The 16,945-nt window shown below is 43.1% G+C and overlaps 1 protein-coding gene across 8 annotated transcripts in view; it reads right to left on the reverse strand.

Annotated features, from left to right (window-relative positions):
• The window catches only part of RGS6 (regulator of G protein signaling 6), a 483,882-nt gene that overhangs the window by 382,974 nt on the left and 83,963 nt on the right, over positions 1-16,945 (reverse strand). The window lies entirely within an intron of this gene.

A 16,945-nucleotide genomic window follows, 5' to 3' on the forward strand; every position in this document is an offset into this window, starting at 1 on the left:
AACCATCCCTAGGTAAGGAAAGAACGTAAGTGTGGAGAAGATACCACGTGTTCTAAAGGCAGATAGACGTCCCGATCTCCTGGGCCTTGTTGGAAGCTTGCTGTAAGCAGGCGAGGAACAGAGCAAAGGCCTGTTGATCAATAGGTAACTGTGTGACCTGGCGCCTGTGTCTTACCTTCTCTGAGCTTCAGGTTCCCTCATCTGCGAATGAGAGCACTACCCACACTGCAGGATTATCACGAGGCAGTTTTTCCTCCAAGGTGCTCCTAGAACCACTTGCATCATAACCACCGGGCATGCTTGTTATGACATGGATTCCTGGGCTAAAACCCACAACTTTTTTTAAAAAATAATTTAAAAAAATATATTTTTATTGATTTCAGAGAGGAAGGGAGAGGAAGAGAGAGATAGAAATAGCAATGAAGAGAGAGAATCATTCATCAGCTGCCTCCTGCATGCCCCCTACTGGGGATCGAGCCCGCAACCCGGGCAGGTGCCCTTGACTGGAATCAAACCCGGGACCTTTCAGTCTGCAGGCCAACTCTCTATCCACTATCCAAACCGGCTAGGGCTTTAAATATATCTTTTTGATTTCAGAGCAGAAGGAAGAGGGAGAGAGAGATAGAAACATTAATGATGAGAGAGAATTATTGATCCGCTGCCTCCTGCACGCCCTCTACTGGGGATCAAGCCCGCAATCAAGGCATATGCCCTTGACCAGAATCAAACCCAGGACCCTTCAGTCCACAGGCCAACGTTCTATCCACCAAGTCAAACCACCTAGGGCTAAAATCCAAAACTTTTTAATCAAAGTCTACATTGTAAAAACAACAACAAAGCCCCTTCCAGGTAATTCTTATGTGCACTAAACTATGAGATCCACAGCTGTCAATGTAAATAAGTGCCCAGCACAATTGCTGGTCCATAATAACCTTGACTGCACATCTGCTATTAGTCCTATCAACGACAACAACAACAACAACTATACCACACACACACACACACACACACACACACACACACACACGGTTGCTGAACTTGAAATTTGAAATTAGAGAATATCAAGTTCAAGGGAATGCTCCAAAACAACCCAAAATTTATACTTTGGAAAAGAGGGGCGGGGGGGATTAACATTATCAGGCTACCCTGAGCTTATACTTGTTTATCAAGATTTCTATAATTTAAAGCAATGGTTCTCAACCTTGACTGAACATTAGAATCACTTTGGAAGCATTTCACACACACCCTCCCCATGTTCAAGGCTGCATCCACAAATAAATCAGAGTCTCTGGAGGTGGAGCCTAGGCATCAGTATTTTTAAAACTTTTCCAAGTGATTTCATTGTATAGGCAAGTATGAGAAAGGAGTGTGAACAACATGCAGTGGTAACGGGGAGAGAAATTTGGGTGCTATTAGACTAACCAGGTTATGATTATATATGAAGGGAACTGACTCTTATCCCCAACCTTTTTCTCTGTGACAGATAAAATACTTTAAAAGCCTATCGGTATATCTACCCACAAAACTGACAAAATTAAATAAATCTGAGAACACAAGGCTTGGTGAAGATGTGGATTAACAGAATCTTTTCTGCACGGCTGGTGGGAGTATAAACTGATACAACCACTTTGGAAAGCACTTACTCATTATCTTGAACAATCTCACATCCTGCAACACAGCAGCGGTCGCTAGTCTACCTTTAGGTACACTCACAAGAGAAACCTTGGCACGTGGGTACAAGATTACAGCCCTGGTCATGGAATCAAAAGCTGGAAGCACCCAGTGACAGAAACATGGCTAAATCATAGCATAAATTATATGGTAATTTATGGTTGAATTGCAGTATACTGCAGTTGCAAAACAAAATATTACACAGCAGTGGCAGGTCCATGGGTGAATCTCAGTAACACGACGTTGCATGAAAAAGCAAGTCGCAGGAGACTGGATAAACCACGATGATATCTCTTCATAAAGTCCAAAGCCAGGCAAAATGAAACAATGATCACTTAAGCATACATGTAGATAAAGAGGCTATAAAGCAAGAAAATGACAGTGATCAGAATAGTGGTTTCCTCTGGTGGCAGAGAGATGGGGGTGGAGGGGCAAGGGAAAAAGATGAGGAATTACAGAGATAGATTTAAAAAAGTAAATACGTAAGGTGCTGATTCTTGGATTAGATAATGTGTTCACAGGTCTTCATTTAAAAAATAAGTAAAATAAAAATAGGCCATGAATTGGCAGTCTATGGTATGTCATGAACCAAGAATTATAATTATGCTAAGTCTGTGCACTAGAGTTCCAAAGAATGGAAGAAAAAGAAAATTCTATCCATAAAGACAATAGAACCCAACACCAGTGAGAAGGAAATTCAGGGGACTTTTTTGCTTTTACATTTTTCTAAGAGTTTACTTGAGCCAAATTAATGACATGCCTGGCAGCAAGATCTCAAAAGCTCCCGGGGAACTTCCAATGATTCTAAGTCAAACACTAATAAGCTAGACTCATTCCATCTTCTAGGTTTCATCTTATTTCAGAAGCAAGAGTCTCAGTTGTCAGGCCAAGGCACAGAGCTGTCACCTCGAGCACAGTGGCTCCCTCACCTTGCCAGCCAAAGGCTCTGGTGTAGCTAATTGAGAATTGTTAGGAAGGAAGGGGGAAGCAAACCTCCCAAATAATGGCCAAAAAATTCCAATATCTAATGTCATAATTCCCAGTTCTTGAAGGGTTGTATTCTTCAGATTTCTATAAGAAATTAATGTAATTTAATCTCTGACACAGCAGGAATCATTAGGCATAATGACTCTATCTAGTATTTATTGCTGCTTACGGAGGGAGGCGTTATTTCATGAGCCCTCACCCAAAAGCTACAGTTGATAGCAGTTATAGAAATGTTTATTTTCTTCTTTCCCTACTTGTGTGATGCAAAATTTATCTCCATTTCTTCCTTTTAAAACTAGGTGACAGGCTCAGCTCTTTTCCATGGGAAACTTTGGAAAGCGTGTTTTGGCTTTCAGGAAGCATTCGAACACGTAAGCATAAGGTCAGCGTTTATGACAGGCAGCCGTCGGAGAGGACAGACTTGCTTAGCATTTGAGTCAGCAGGTCTTCTTAAGATCAATTTCATAGAGGGGTTTGAAGAGGCTATTTCTCTTACACAACAAGGCTCTTGCTAATTCGAAGACAGTGTTCCAGCTTTACCAAAAACAAATTCTTAAACTCCTACCTCGTATGACACACAATGAAAACAGAAAAACAGGTGTGTCTGCAGAAACATAACAGCCCTTAGCAGGGTTTCTTGGCCTTTGGGAATTGTGCTAAAGTACAGATTCCTAAGTATTGCCCCAGACATATGGAATAGAAATGAGAGGACATGCCAGGGGAACGCATTCTCAACAAGCACTCCGGGCCATTCGATGCGAGAGACCCTCAACCACACTTTGTAGAAAATGCTGTCTTACAACTTACAATAAAAATCTGAACAAACATATGCTCTGTCCTGGACATTGGACACACTGAAAGCACCTCTGGGGGCCTGAAACTGTATCCACGCAACCTGATCAATAAGTTTTAAAAGATACTCTTGTGGCCTTTGCCAGTTAACACACTTGCAAAATGTTCTCAGCTTCCTTACCTATAAAATACTTTTTAAGAAACTAAACAGAAGCAAAAATACAGCGCTGGGCCAGTTTTCATTGATTGAAAATGCTACTTTCCTTACTTTGATGAAAATTAAGCTCCCCTGATGTTTGAGTTCAAATACATTATTGCCTAACAATCGTATTTTAAAAATCCAGTAAGAAAAATTCTTCACCTTGGAAAGTCTGGTTCCTTGAGATCTTAATAGATTAAGACAACTAAAGAGGTATGATTCAGATCACCAATGTGCCCTGGTTCCAGTCCATGAATAAGCTCTGTATACCATCTGGCATCAACTCCAGCCAGAAGGAGCCTTGTCAATGCTGCAGCCAGACACTGGGGAGAAGTCGCTCAAGAAGTTAATAGGTCTGTATTGATTGCACAAATGTTTCAAATCAGTACAGTATGGAAACTTGGGGAAGGAGGGATTTAAGAGTAAGGAACCACTACCATGTAGGCTCATTCTGTTTGCTCATTAATAAACTCCTTTACAGGTTTCTGATAAAACAGAACATGAACGTGGTCAATGTTAAGTACCCAATGTTCTGAAACTGTCTACTGTCCTAAGATTGTAATAAGATCACAATGCTATTTGATTAAAAGGTATATGCCAGGAAGCCTTAAAAAAAAAAAGTGTTCTTTTGGCTTAGATGTAGATTTTTCTTCCAAGTCTCTAGTGCCAGGAAAGCTTTTCCTTATGCTCAAAGCACATCTTCCTCAGTCCCTGCCTGTCTCCCCCGCCCCACCCCTCCACCTGATATTTGCACAGGTACCTCGCAGACGGCCTTTGGCTTGCAACCTCAGCTTCCGTGACTAGAGGAAGCGAGCCATGCCACTAGCATTTTTATATCGACTGGAATCTCTAGAAGCGGGAAGGGCGTAGGGTTGGATGGAGAAGAATGAAGGTCAATAGAGTTGTTTTTTTGGTTGGGTCACTGTTTGACTGAGTTGGGGAAATCGGCAGTCTTACTTCTCAGCAACTTGGTGATAAGAACAGAATTTATAGCTCACACGCTCAAAATCAGGACAGTATTTCCTGATAATACCTTTATCTCAAAGTTTTCGATTTGATGGAGTTTTACCATAAGAAAATGTCACAGAAATAAAACTTTTTCTTCCTTCTACTAGAAAGTGACTGACACCTATGATGAGGATAACCTACCTGCACCCCTCCACGCCCCCACTCCCAAGTATCCTGCCACTCAAGATTCCTTTATCAGTGCAGACTTTTTAAACGTATATTGTTTTTTCTATAATTAAATGAAATCCATTTAATTTTCTATGTACTAACCTTCTCTTACCTTATTGAATTCCCTAATACTGTTAGCCCTGCTTGCTTTTTGTTGGCACTTGCCTAGACTCTGTGCCTATTTATTGTCGAACTTGGTGCTATTTCATTTAAGTTCTTCTCTTATAAATAACACAGAGGCAGGCTGTGCTTTTTCACTGCATTTGAGACTATTTATTCTAACAGGGAAATTTTGGTTAATGTAACTCCTTATCACAGTTTCTTGGAGATCATGCGTTCACCTTTAGTTGTTTTTGTGTTGTTGTTTTTTAATTTCAAAAGATGCACATGAGTATTTAAGAAAACAAAGTAAACAATGACACAGAGTAAAAAGTATGAGATTGCCTTGCTTCTATATGCGCCTCTATAAACTTTAAGCTATTATATTAATTGCCTATTATAAGAGAAAAAGATTTTAGGATATAGTATCTCCTTCCCTTGTGTTGCCCTCATAGATATAACCTTTTATTGGTTACTTTGATCACATAATTATACACCTAAATCTCTATTTCTCTATTTATCAAGACTAAAAAGTACCATTCAACCATCCATTATAAAACAGGAGAAAATGTATGCCCTTATGCTCCACTCCATCTTCTGGTCCCTTCAATTTCTTTCAATTTACCACTTTTATCATTATTTTACAACTAGTGTCCCGGGGCATGGATTCATGCACATTGTAAGGAAATTAATTAGTCCCTCCGGTGCAGGAACTAATGCACGCAGTCCCAGGTGGTGGCTAGCGGGCGGACTGGGTGAGATGAGTTGGACACGCCCTGGAGCAAACCTCCCATGGCCCCTCCCAGCCGGCCACACCTGGGCTGGCTCCACGGCTCAAAAGGTGTCTGCGGAGTGAGCTGGATCCCTCCAGCAGGTGGGGTCCATCGGCCTGGCCTGCGGGGATCGGGCCAAAACCGGCTCTCTGACATCCCCCTGAGGGGTCTCAGAGTACAAGAAGAATCGCCAGGAATTGGGCACCCTCCTCTCTGATTCTGGGATGCGTCACCCAAGAACCACCACTGCCAAGTGACCACAGCTCGGCAGCTCCTGCGTTGTGTCTGCCCCCTGGTGGTCAGTGCACATCATACCTACCGGCCAGTTGGACGGTCGCTTAGCCTTTTATATATAGATGTCAAGCTTTACAGCACTTCCATTTTGTTCAGTAAATATAATTTATCTTTCATGTTCTGCATATAGGTTAATACTGAAGATAGAAAACTAATAATATATTTCTTATATTACAATTAGGTAAATATTTTTATTCAGTGCAGATTCAGAGAGTGAGACTAGATCAGTTAAAGGAGATAGAATCTTTTGTCACTAAACCAGTTCTAAGCATCAAGTACAAAGGTATTCTGTTTTCTTATACCTCTCTAGTTCCTCAGAATTCTTACACAATTTAGTTCACTTCATACTTTGAGATTTCCTTTGTAACTTTTTCAAGAATTTCTGATTGCCTTTCTTTTTTCTTATTGACAGAAAAAAAAAAAAAAACATATATTTACTCCATCATGAAGACCATCTAGCTCAGCAGTTCTCAACCTGTGGGTCGCAACCCCTTTGGCGGTTGAACGACCCTTTCACAGGGGTCGCCTAAGACCATCCTGAATATCAGATATTTACATTACGATTCATAACAGTAGCAACATTATGAAGTAGCAACGAAAATAATTTTATGGTTGGGTCACAACATGAGGAACTGTATTTAAAGGGCCAGAAGGTTGAGAACCACTGCTCTAGCTGGTCAGTTTCAGACAGGTCTACTGTTCAGCATACTTTTTTTGTAGTGTCACTTTTTTATTTTATGTTGTCACATTTTCCACTTTCTTAAATTGCTTTTTTGATTCAGAAAGTCTCCAAAAAAAATTTTTAGAGACCATGCATTCGAGGTAAAATAGCTGTTCCTTTCCTGTCTGAAAAGTAAGGATGGGTCCACCAAAGGTTTCCCTTTCAGAGTTTCAAGAGCAGAAACCCATGAGCAGATGAGGCAGACACCTGCAAGAGGGAAAAGCTCAGAGAAAAAGCTCCAACACTATTAAACTGCGATCCCCAAGGCAATCCCAGGGTGGCTGTTGGAGCCAGCCACCCTGGGCGGGCCGTTAGGATGACGTGTCCAAACCCCTTTGTTTGCTTCTAGCTGACTGCTCCTGGCTCACTCACCCCTTCATTTTCAACTGGTGGAATCTTAAGACATTTGAAAAGATTATATCTGTTTTTCACTTTAGGGGAGGCCATGAACTGTAAGCATATCATCCTAAGACATCGTAAGAGTTTTAACATCATTTTGCTGAACTTTCCCTGTATCCTGACCCGTGGCTTGAACCCCCTCCTTCATTTCGAACCTAATGCCCTTATTAAGGACAAGTAAAGCCTGGAGCCAATGTCATGGCCAGCTCTCCTATATTCCAAAAGATGGCAGTTTCCAAATTAAAATCCTTCAACTTGCTATTTCCCACTCCCATACTCCTCCATCTATCACAGTACCTCTCTACTTAGGGGTTTTCCAAAAGTTTTTTTTTTCAGGGCGGTGAGGAGAGAAATAGTTCTACTTATTTCTAAAAATGAATCAAGAAGGCAGGAGTTAAAAGTTTTTCTCTGTCTTGAAAATAGGATCACCCAACCCAAACACACACTTGGAAAAAATGTTTCCCTCTTACATCTTTTATTCTCTCTCTAATTTCCAACTGAGAAAATAAAATCCTGACTTTCTATCATGACCATAATTTCAAATCTCTGTGAACTAACTCTGGACAATTATCTTAAAAACACCATGACAATAAAAGTAATATTAGCCTCTCAAATAGGCAACATGGAATAGTTGCACAGAACTTGTGCGATAAATGGGGTCAGATCTTATCTCTGGGTGGTGGGCTTTTATTTATTGACTTTTAGCTCTTCTCTATTTTTAAAGGAAATTCTATCATTGCCTTGTAATTTTTGTAAAATTAAAAAAGTTTTACAAATAAAATTGGAATGATGCTGGTTTGGTCTGTTATTTTAGAGATTAAGGAAACAACTTTCTATTTCTATTTCCTCTGCTTAGGAAAAAAAAAAAAATCTGCCCAAAGGAAAAGTGTCCCTGTAGCAAAGGACAGTCCATATGAGAGCAGGCTAGGCTAGTATTACCTGTGAGAGCCACTAATAAGAGAGTGCTGGTGGTCTAAACACTTGTAAATAAATACTTGATGGAATGCTGTATGGCCATAAATCTCCATTCTGATTCAAAAGGAAAATCAGCCCAGAAACATCCCACTTTATAACTGCTACATAATTTCTCTCTCTCTCTCTCTCTCTCTCTCTCTCTCTCTCTCTCTCCCAAAAAAAAAACAAAAACAAAAATATGAAAAGGAGGTGGTATGGACACAACTTTGCAAAAAAAAAGAACTACAGGAGTTATGATGCCTAGAGAGTGAGATAAAGGACTCATTAATTTAAACAATCCTAGAACAGACTGAAAATGAGGGTTAAAGCGCCATTTGGTCACTTTGTGGAAGCGAAAGCATTTAAGGATGGGTGGTAATTTCGCGATCATTCACCCTAGGACACTTAATAGTGTTTCCCAGTGCACTGTGACTTACAAGCAATGTCCATATCCATGAAATCCACCCATTCTTACTATTCTTAACAAAATGTAATCCTGACTTTTTTATCAATAGAACCTAAATAATAAAAGTCAGTATTATGCTAGAAACTGGCTCATGTGTCATAGCCAATTTTTATGACTCTGTTTGTCATATTTCAATTGTAACTTGAGCGATAGATGAGGAACTATCAAGAAAGACTTCAAAAGACTATATTGTTTTTTGATTCACGAGGCAACCAAAAGCAACAAGGAGGAGAGTCAACCCTCTTTGGTTTTTCAATTACATCTTCTGAGAATTTCACCAGCGCCATAAATTCTACCAGCACTGAGTCTCTAGCTACCTCAGCTACCCTCACTGACTCACAACTTACTTCCACCCCATTAGTGAAGCACAGACACAGGCGTAGAATAGGGTCTCTCTGTGCTAATGTTTTTTTAAAAAAAATAATATCTACATTAGCAGCATGTTCCAGAAGGATGTGTATCCTTTGAAACCATGAGACTAGTTCTCTAAAGGTTTAGTCACCGCACATTGAAGTGTAGCATTAGCACTGCTATTATGACAAAAATAAGTCACTATCCACAGTGTTTAGTACGTCTAAATAAATTCCCCTTTCAGAGACAACTATAAGGTATACTGACAAGGAAGAATGACAAGGGGCTACACTCTTAGCTCTAGTTCCTTGCTTGCCTTTTTGGTTCCTGCTAGTCACTGTAACTGGTACACGGGAATTCTGCCAACTGCCCATCTAGGGAGGGATTATCCACAAATCAGGCCGCAATTCAAATGTGAATAAGCAAAACCCATTCCCAAGTGTCCAAGGCAGTCTGGAGGTATGGCTGAAGGAATGGGTCCCCTCGCTGGGACTGATGAAAAAGAGAAGGGTTTTCAGCTTCATTTGAGTGAATGCTTTTGGGAGAGCAAAGCAGTCAGGAATTAAAGTGTAGTCGGCCCACTCCCACAAATCTGTGAGGCTGGCCTTACTGCACAGTGTAAATACAATGTCAATGTCAGCAAGAGCCAGCAGCACAAACATGCTGTCACCTGTGCAGCAAAAGTCCCCAAACTAAAACAACGTGCATGAATGGCATTCATACCCTAAAGCAACTTAAATCGTATTTTAAGAATTAACTAACAAAAATGCTCCCAACAGAAGATAGTTGTCTTGCTGAAGAAACAACCGTGCAAAAGGAATAAAACGGAGCATGTTTTAAATCTTTTGATTGGCATTTATCCCCATCTGTAAGATCGGGATAAATCATGATTGAGAAATACAGGCACTGAGCTTTGCATGTAATGACTAAGGAAAACAACTGGCTCATATACAACCCCTCCTCTGACTTGGAGAGGCTTCACAATAGTTTGGAGCCTTACTCTGACCCCGGCCTCCCCAGACTATGGACCTGAGACAATACAGCTTCATAATGGAGTGAACAGCCTTCCGGGCCCATCACTGGTACATCCGTAGTAGTAAAGTCACCTCGCTGATGGGACTCCCAATGGGAGAGGGTCCCGGGCCAAGAGCATGCACAGGAGGAGGTATAAACTCACATGTTCAGTGGCATAAACACTGTTATAGATCGAAAGGGTCTTTGAACTTGACTTCAAAATATGTGTATGTGTATACGTACACACAGGTGCAAGTGCACACACATCATTTATAAAGCAGGGGACATGGTCCATCCCTGGGTATTTCCTGCCTTTTCATTACGTTTGGAGCAAAAATCCAAATCCCCAACCACCGTCCATTTCCTTGCCAGCTTCACCTTCTCCTCCTTGCCAATACATTCAGGCATCCTCTCCTACCCCAAGGCTGCTTCTCTCTGTACATGTCTGGGCCCTTTTCAAATCACCGTGGTCTCCCTGCAAACATTCTGCCACCAAACAGGCTGACCTGAGCTTCCCATCTAAAACAGCCCCACCTCTCCTGCTCCAACCTCTCACCTGTGCTATTTTCTCAGTAGTCAGACACTACCTAGCATAGGTATACTTGTTTCTTTTGTCAAAGGAGAATGAGAATACCACTCAGTATCTGCAATGGAATAACATGGCTGACTTTATTGCTCACTACAAGGATGAACCTATGCTGCCGAAAAGGTCTTTCCGGACTGAGCAGATGGTTGATCTCAAGGAGGGTATTGGAAAGCATGGAGTTCTGTGATTGGTGGATATTCAGAGTCACAGGTGAGTGCTCAGGTAAGGCTGTTGTGGATTGGCTGGCACTTAGAGGCAGGTTTTCCGATTGGCTGACCTTCAGAAGTGAGGGGCTGACACTGGTTGGTTTTAAAACCAGGTTTCACAAAGACAAGTTGTTGTTGACCAAATGAACACCATTTTAAATTGGTTCTGATGGCTACTTGTAACCATGGCTATAGAACAATCAGGCTTTTCGTGAGTTTGTGGAAACTTTTTATTCTAGTGTTCTCTAAAGGTAAACTCCATGGGGAACCAGTTTGTTTTATTCCTCTTATATCACTAACTAGAGGCCCCGGGCATGAAATTCTTGCACTGGGGGGGTGGGGGGAGGGGGGGACAGGTGTCCCTCAGCCCAGCCTGCACCCTCTCCAATATGGGACCCCTCGGGGGATGTCCAACTGCCGGTTTAGGCCCGATCCCACAACTGGCAGTCAGACATCCCTCTCACAATCTGGGACTGCTGGCTCCCAACTGCTCGCCTGCCTGCCTGCCTGATTGCCCCTAACTGCTTCTGCCTGCTAGTTTGATCACCCCCTAACCACTCCCCTGCCAACCCAAACAACATCTAACTGCTGCCCTGCTGGCCTGGTCACCCCTAACTGCCCTCCCCTGCAGGCATGGTCCCTCTCAACTGCCCTCCCTCCCCTGCAGGCCCAGTCGCTCCCAACTGTCCTCCCCTGCTGGCCCAGTCACCCCTAACTGCCCTCCCCTACAGGCCCAGTCACCCCTAACTTCCCTCCCCTGCCAGCCATCTTGTGGCAGCCATCTTTGGCCATATGGGGGTAGCCATCTTGTGCGAGGACATGGTGGTCAATTTGCATATTGCCTCTTTATTATATAGAATACCTACTACAGCACCTGGCACATTTACTATTAATTCAATAAACAAATGTGGGGGTTTTTTGCCAGATTACTGATGAGTGCTTTTATTTTAAGGTTTACCACTATTCTCCCAGCATAATATAGTGGTTAAGAACATGGCTTTATAATCATATAGTCCTGGCTCTGAATTTTGGCTCTGCCATTAACTAGCTTATGGCCTTACAGAAGCTGCATTTCAGTATTCAAAAGGGCAGGGAGAGAGAACAACAGTACCTACCTCCCAAGGCTCTTCTGAGTATTATGGAAATACTAGTAATGCCCAGTTTCTAGCATGCTAAAGTTCAAAAATATGAATCATGTCTATTACTACTTGGGAAGTTTCTAAAAGCCTCAAAGAAGACATTTCAGACCATATAAACCAGGATGATTAGGCCTAGCACTATGGAAAAGCATAGAGTAAGGTCTGAAATAACACACTCCAAGAGGTGCTCCTGACCCCAGTCCTCCCCTCCCTTCCCTGCAGTCCTCTCTTACCCACACCCCCCCCCCCCCCAATTACCCCTGGATTTCACTTCCCTTCATCCTCCCTCGCAGACCAATCACCCTGATATTCCCTATATTAACATTTCTCAAGCTTGGAGGTACAATGACTGAGTTAAATCATTTTCTCCCAAAAGAAACACTATTTAGCAAATGCATTTTGCTGATCTATTTTAATTTACCTTGTCCAATTCCCTGCAACTTATCATATACCAGAAACCTGAGACAGCAAGACACAGAACAGGTAAGTTTTGAATAGGGCACTGAGACACTAAATTGGCCCTGCTGGGTCAGAGGACTCTAGAGTCATCCCCTCCCCTCCCCTCTTCTCTCTCCCTTCCCATCCCCACCTCTCTCTCTCTCTCTCTCTCTCTCTCTCTCTCTCTCTCTCTCTCTCACACACACACACACACACACACACACACACACAGGAACACATACATCAACACTCAGCATCTCTGTCCCTAGCTCTTGCCAATCAGAATCTCTAGTACCTTTAATTAGGTTTATGGATATCAAGGTGCCTCAGGAACTGTCTGAACACTGACAAGGCGGAGTGTATCTGCTCGCACTGATAGTGAGGTATACTTCCTCTATAAGACACTGCCCCGCATTACCCGGATTTTGTTATATCGTTATTGTCCCTGGATCTCATTAGGACAGATAAATTAAACTTCTCTCCATGTAAAATGTAATGAAGATCACAGCAGGCCTGTGGGCAGATAGCCCTGGGTTTGAATCCTCTCTCGCCCGTTCATTAGCCGTGCCACTCTGGGAAAGCTGCCCAAGCCTGCTGGGCTGGCTGCCTCAGTTATGCCCACCTTGTGGGACCATCCTGAGAATTTCAGCAAATACGCCACAGGCACAGAGCAGGTCCCCATCAGGTAGCAGCTTAAAATATGCAGGGGTGCCCAACACTTCAACCCACAGGCTGCCAGAGCTGCATATAAATGACTTTGGGGCAGAATTTCAGAATAATGAGAAAATAAATGACTTTAGGGAACAATTTCTGAGGAAACACTGAACCAGTGGGAAGATATGTTCTCTTGGAGAACAGGAGATAATCAGAAACAACTGGAACCCACCTGACACAGTACAGGCCTGGGGTAGAATTGGTTTCACAACCCAAAGTTTAGCTGTAAATGAAAACCTTGTGGGCCGCCTGTGAAACTGATCCAAGTAAAGACAGTCAGTGCTAGCCACGCACCTGAATTCTGTATGCACATTCAACATCAGGGACAAGAAAGTGTGATGAAGCGCTGGAGGGCATGCTATTCCTGGTGGGTTCTGCGTAAAACCTACAGCTGCCACTGGAATCAAGATTTCATTTGCTCCTGCTCTGATGAAGTCACCACCTGGTGGCCACTACCAGAAACGACAGTGCAGAATAAGTCTCTCAACCTCTTCCAGCAACCAATTCTTTTTTATCTATTCACTCAGCAAATGTTTATTGAGCCCTTACTATGTGCCAGGCAAGTGCTAAGTGCTGAATGCACAAAGTAGAATAAAACTCGGTGGCAGTTCTCAATAAGCTCATTGTTGAGACTTCTGTTGAGTGATGGAGTTTCATGTAATTAAAAGTGAAGAAGAGCCCTAGCTGGTTTGGCTCAGTGGATAGAGCATCGACCTGCGGACTCATGGGTCCCAGGTTCGATTCCAGTCAAGGGCACATGCCCAAGTTGTGGGCTCGATGCCCAGTGGGGGGCGTGCAGGAGGCAGCCAATCAATGATTCTCTTTCATCATTGATGTTTCTATCTCTCTCTCCCTCTCCCTTCCTCTCTGAAATCAATAAAAATATTTTTAAAAAAAGAAGAAAAGTGAAGAAGACTGAGGTTCTGATCTAACTTGGACCAAGCCCTTTACCCCCCAATCTCTCCTCTCTGAAATCGGGAGGATTATTTGCAAATAAATACCATTCCTTTGCATGAGTGTACTGAGGTCTTTCCACCTCATTCCTCCTGCTTCTATTACCCATCTTCCCAACGGCACCAGACCAGGTCTCGTTCCCTTTCCCAAATGAAATTCCTGCTCGATCCTCCCAAGAGAGGCTTGGATTTAGGAGGGAATATGGTTCATTTTCTTTTTTGTACGTTTTAATTGCTTCCCATGACTCAAACTGCCTCTGCATGCTTCTCCCTTCATTCCCATGCTTCCTGTTTCTCCCTTTGCTTCTGCTAAGAGGCAGATAAGTGAGGGATCATGGATTAAGAAATAAGAGAAACATTCCATCCTGTTTTTCTCCCAGTTTCATCCCCTGACATTTCAAACAAACATTTTCAGAACTCCCATTTCAGAACTTCCTGTGGCACGTTCTAGTGAATATCCCTTGAGGATGGATTTGATTTAGGGAAATAGTCAAATCTTAAATGGAGTTCCTACGGATGACTCAGCCGGGTGACGGAACTGGGTCCTCTCGTCATGAGTCCTAACCTGAGTCGCAGCTACTGAAGAAGAAAACTGACTTCCTTGGGTAGCTGGCGGGCATGTGGAAAGGGAGCTCTGAGAAGCTTGAGTGAAGCAAGTGTCTATAACCCAAGACCCTTGCTTAGAAAAGTGATGCTCACTTTGGATGCATTCATTTTCTTAGTATTCCAGGATCACGTGTGAAGACGTACTAAGGAAATCAGTGGGAGTGGCAAGTTGGTGATCAGGAGAGCTGCAGGTGCCCGAAGGATAGCCCGGTGCGCCCCCTGAAGGTAGCACTGGCCTAATACAGGCAGGACACCCCTCCTAACTGAATGGAGGCAGGCTGGAGGCAAAGGTGCACACAGATGAAGGTAAGAGAGGAAGCAGTGTCTGAGCTGGGGCATGAAGAGAGAGTTTACATGGAAAGAATGAAAAAGCGCCCACCTTGTGAGCACAGGTGTAGCTGTGTTTACCTACGTGAAACATTTGTGTATGCCCACCAAGCACAGGCGGTACAGAGGCAGAAAACGTTCCCTTCTTCCCTTCTAGGTTGTTTGGCCGGTCTAATAATTAAATTGGGATAAGACAGATTAATGGGAGAAAAATTAACTTCATATATAAGGGAGCCCCAAAGATATAAGAGTCAAGGGCAAGCTGGGCAGTTGAGGCTCATAGGCCATCCTGAACTAAGGAATGGGGTGGGGCCTAGATAATTCCCAAGGCAATAAGAAGAGCAGATGTTTGGTAATTAGATGTTAGGCCATTCAGAAAAAAAGTTTCTCTGGTACTAATTCTCATTCTGAGCCATGCCCCCTATCTAAATCCTTTTTAGGTAGCTAAGCGAGAGGTAAAAGGTATTGTTTTGTTTTGTTTTTTTCTGAGTCTGCTGGGTCTTGATTGCCTTCAGCTCAAAATAATCCATTCATGTGCCAAAGCGGCACGTTTTGGGGTGGCATATCCGGCTCCCTTCTATTGTCAGACATAAAACCGAAAGACAGGTGACATGTGGCTGAGTTCTGAAAGGCTTTGAATACTATTCCGAAGCACTTGGACTTCTCCCCACAGATGCTGGGAAGCACAAGAGTATTCTGAGCAGGTGAGTAAGCGATCAAAACAGGGTCTTACCCAGAGGTAGCCACAGGGTTGAGACAGCTTGGGCGGGTGGCTAAGAGAGGCCTTTGGATTCAGTCCCACCTAAGAAAAAACCAGCTTAACCACTTACTGGGTCACTGAGTGACCATGAGAGAGCCTATTTCTCATCTGTAAAATGGGAATAATGATAACAGCATCATAGAGTTCTTGTGAGGGTCTCATGCCTGGCACAGAGTAAGCACTTCAGGATGGCTTGTATGTCCCAGCATTTGGTGACAGGAGATGGGTGAGAAGAGAGAGACTAGAAGCCAAGAGAGATCACGTAGGAGGCTGTTACAGAAATTCTGAGATGGAATGGCTCAACCAGGCAGTGGTTTCCTGCCCACCAGGTGGTGGAAAGGATGGTTTTACTGCCACAAATATTTCAGAGGGAAGTCGAAAGGTTTGGCAATTAGATAAGGAAAGGGGAGGGAAGGATCAGGGTGCAGGCCTAGAGCCTGGGCTCTGGGAGAAACGGTGGGTGCCTTAGCACAGACAGGTAGGGGAGGGAGGGGACCCACATCAGATAGGCACTGTCTGAGTCTGCAAGACACAGAAGGAGGAGAAGTGAACGTGGGCTTGTTCTTTCATTTTCTGGAGACTCTGTTCTTCCCAAATATCCCTTCATCAGAGAGGCTTCCCCTTGGCCAGTCTCTCCACACACTGTCCCTCTATACCCCCACTTCCTCAGAGCACATGTTAACTACCGACACAGTATATATATCTGTTTGCTGATGGGTTTTATTGCTTGACTGCTGGCCCAATAAAACATATGCTTCAAGAGGAACAAGCTTTGTTTTGTTTGCTCCACATTCCCAATGGCTAAAGCAGTGCCTGGCACACAGTGGATGCTCAATAAATATTAGTTGTTGCTATTAAAGGGTTTTCAAAAGTGCCTGGCATATCAAACATTCAATAAGCATTAGCATTTATTGGTGATTATCTTTAAAAATACTGTCAACAACACAAAAACTAAAAAACAAACAAACAAACAAAAAACCCTGATGAACAAAATATATCCAGAGACATAGAAGCATGGAACAGACTTGAATCTCAGAGGGAAGGTGGGAGTAGGGGTGGGTGGGAAGAGATCAACCAAAGAACCTGTATACATATATGCATAACCTCTGGACACAGACAATAGGGTGGTGAAGGCCTGGGGCGGGGACAGGGGTGGGCAGGATGGGGGGGTCGGGAGGGGAGGGAGGAGACATAGGTAACACTTTCAACAATAAAGATTAAAAAAAATAATAACTGCAAAAAGAGAAAGGCAGATGGGAAGTACTGAAGCTTAGAAAAGTCACACTTACTCACCAGGAAGAGGAAGAAGAATTAACAGAG

Source organism: Myotis yumanensis, unplaced genomic scaffold (assembly GCF_028538775.1).
Source record: "Myotis yumanensis isolate MYYU_CA2020_CCGP unplaced genomic scaffold, mMyoYum1.0.hap1 SCAF_1, whole genome shotgun sequence".
Classification (NCBI taxonomy): Eukaryota; Metazoa; Chordata; class Mammalia; order Chiroptera; family Vespertilionidae; genus Myotis; species Myotis yumanensis.